The sequence below is a fragment of the Cyprinodon variegatus genome, unplaced genomic scaffold (genome assembly GCF_000732505.1).
Source record: "Cyprinodon variegatus isolate N-32 unplaced genomic scaffold, C_variegatus-1.0 Scaffold417, whole genome shotgun sequence".
NCBI classification, from domain to species: Eukaryota; Metazoa; Chordata; class Actinopteri; order Cyprinodontiformes; family Cyprinodontidae; genus Cyprinodon; species Cyprinodon variegatus.
Window position 1 is genome coordinate 205,280 of NW_015150870.1, and position 2,922 is coordinate 208,201.

At 36.7% G+C, this 2,922-nt stretch overlaps 1 protein-coding gene across 1 annotated transcript in view; it reads right to left on the minus strand.

Annotated features, from left to right (window-relative positions):
• Positions 1-2,697, minus strand: part of ephx1 (epoxide hydrolase 1, microsomal (xenobiotic)) — a 12,360-nt gene extending 9,663 nt beyond the window's left edge. Inside the window, exon 1 of the mRNA XM_015388239.1 lies at positions 2,570-2,697. The gene's annotated coding sequence lies outside the window, so the exon portion shown is untranslated. The remainder of the gene's footprint in view (positions 1-2,569) is intronic.
• Between the last annotated feature and the right edge of the window lie 225 nt (positions 2,698-2,922).

Here is a 2,922-nt window from a genome sequence, read left to right on the forward strand (position 1 = left end):
CAGGGTCGAATCCCCTGTTATTTTAACATCCAACATGACCATCTCTCTGATTTTTCACATCATAGTAGATTAATCTAGTCTGGTTTGGCTGTGACTCCATCTTAGAGACAGATATCGATTTCTGATGATAGAGTTTGGTCTGTTTTTTTCAGTTATTTGTCCTGTTTCTCTGAGCTATGGGCTCAGATTTTACTGTGACTAACTGGATGTGCTCTCGTTCATCCCTTTGACATAAAACTAGCGCAGCGCTTATCTGTTTAACTGTTTCTTTCCTAGACAGCGCCACCTGGGGAGCTCGTTTACTCTTACATTTTCTACCATAGAAAGTATTTATAGATCAGTGGTTCTATGTTTGTATGTCTGCTTCTGTCAGCAAACCTGAGCCTGGATCTGCTAGAGGCTTCATATCACCACAGCAGGTAAGCAATGTGTATGAAGGAGCAAACCTTATTCCTATCAGTCTTGGACTTTACACCCCTGATCCCATCATGGACAGACTGGACTGGGTTGTAAAGTGTTTTTAACCTGATACCAGTATTGGCAACTGATAGATCTCCAGTTTGTGCAACAGTTCAAACACCGAACTTTGTTTTTTTTAGTTTTTCCTTTAAAATCCATTCATTTAAATCCATATTGAACAGTATAGCAGGCATTTCTAGCTTATTTTAGTCAATTTTCCAGCTCCTCTAATGGATCCAGTAGCAAAACTGTCCTTTTAACATCTGCAGATTTTATTTTACACTGTGGATGCATGTGGACAACTAACAAACAGTGCCATCCATCATCCCTTTAGATATAACATTTGCTTCCCAGAGCATGATGTTGCCACCACTATGTTTTAATGTAGAGGGATTGATCTAGTGAGAGGGAGGTGAACTCCGTTCCTCAATAGCAGTAATGCTTTGTTTTGGTCTCATTAAACTCATTTTGTTCCCTTATATGAATGTTTATAATATCAGATTACAAAATGAGACAATGAGGACAATTTTTTTGTTCCCTTAAAAGGAACAAATAAGTTTTTGATTAGCTTAAAAAAAGAACAATATAGAGTTGAATACTAGATGTTTCTGTTCCTTCCTTGCTAATTAGTCTCATACATTTTGATATATAAAGATGAACTGTACACATCTAGAACAAGTAAAGATTTCTCCAAATAGGTCTATCTCCCTTTAATTTAAGCAGGTAAATAAGATGATCTGCCAATGGAATCAGTATTTTTAAAAAGATAATCATAAATTATGCAGGTAAAATAAAATAATGGAGTTGTTTTGTCATATTTTAAGCATAATTCATCTTATTTTCCTGGCAAATTGTTTTACTTACCTGCTCAAATTAAGGGAAAAAACATTTATTTTAAGAGGAACTAACTTGTTTATATTTCAATGCTTTTACAGTTTAGCTACTGCTGCAACTAATCTGTAGATAGAATAAAATCTAAAATATCCGTATCCACAAGGCTGATTTTTAAATTACCAAGTCTAACTTTGCTTTGAACTACAGCCGAGGTGTCAAGTTAAGCATTTTGGCTGGTCAATTCCAACATAAAAATAAAAATGTTTCTTTGTTGTATTTTTGCTCTATAATAAACTAAGAATATTTAAATAAAAAGCCATTGCAAACCAATTTCTGCAGAAAAGTGAGGAGCTAATCATCATAAATTTAAACTATATCAGGCTCGCAGTTTTGCCTGAATAAAAAGAAAAACAAGAAAGCATTCATATTTTTAACTATTTTATCTTTTTTTATTTATATATATAAATTAATGAATAGAAAACAATCCAGTGGACTTGGGCTTTCAATTCAAAAATTGTTTTTAATTTTTTTTTTGGAATAAATATGACCTGGATGAATGAGGACCTTCACCAGCATATTTTATCTTTTCTAGCTTTTTTGTGTCCTTGCAGATTTGATGGCTTAGTCTTAATTTTGCTAACTTAAATAAATCCTCTAATTTTTTTGGAATCCATAGGGCTGATAAAAGGTAAAACTAATGAACTGCACTATTTCATTAAAATGTCTGTATATTGTCTGTCAAGTTGAGGGAGGGGGGGAACTACATCTTAGTGTTTTTCATGTGTATGTGCATCAACTTTGATTCTCCAAGTGTGGCCCACTTTGGACCCCTTTGATTCTGATCCTTGTGGCTGAGCTGGACTCAGTTTAAGCTCATTAGTCTGCGGTGTGACCTAAAGCTGGGCCACAATCCTCTACTGGCTCCAAAATAAAAATTGGAATCTGGCTGCACTGAAACAAACAGCATTGTTGTGTCTGTGAGCAGCTGACAGAGCAGAGCTGCATGACAGGCTTTTCTGAATCCCTGATAAAAGTGCATCCTCTATTCAGACAGAAAAGCCTGCTCCATCTGCAGGCCTCTGATTAAAACCAGACACCGGACCGTAAACGCAGCATCCTGCAAGTTCTGAAGGAATCCAGCTATGACTGAGGAGGTGCAGTGAACGCAACACTGCCTCTACATCCTAATTTAATGTCCTGTCTAACAATAAGACGACAATTGATAAGTTAGTAAAGTTTTAGAAGGATATTTTGACTTTTTTCTTTTTGTACAGACCCCACTGGAGAAAAATCCACGAACACCCGGATCCTGTCTCCTCTGGTTGCGGTTGTTTCCTTTAGTCCAAACTCCTCACAGAGAGAAGTCTGAAGGCTGGAGCAGCACGCAGACAAGAAGAAAACAGCTGAACTGTTTTTCTACCTGGAGCAGAGGATGATGGGAAATGTAGTGCTATGTCATGGTGGCCAAACTGTGGCATAAACGCTACCTGGTGGTCAAACTGTGGCATAAGCGCCACCTGGTGGTCCTGTGGTGCATAAACTGCCGAATGCTGGTGAAGATTCTGTCGTCATTGTCATTCCAAAAAATACTTTAAAAAAACAATCTTTTCTTTTTTTTTTTTTTTTTTT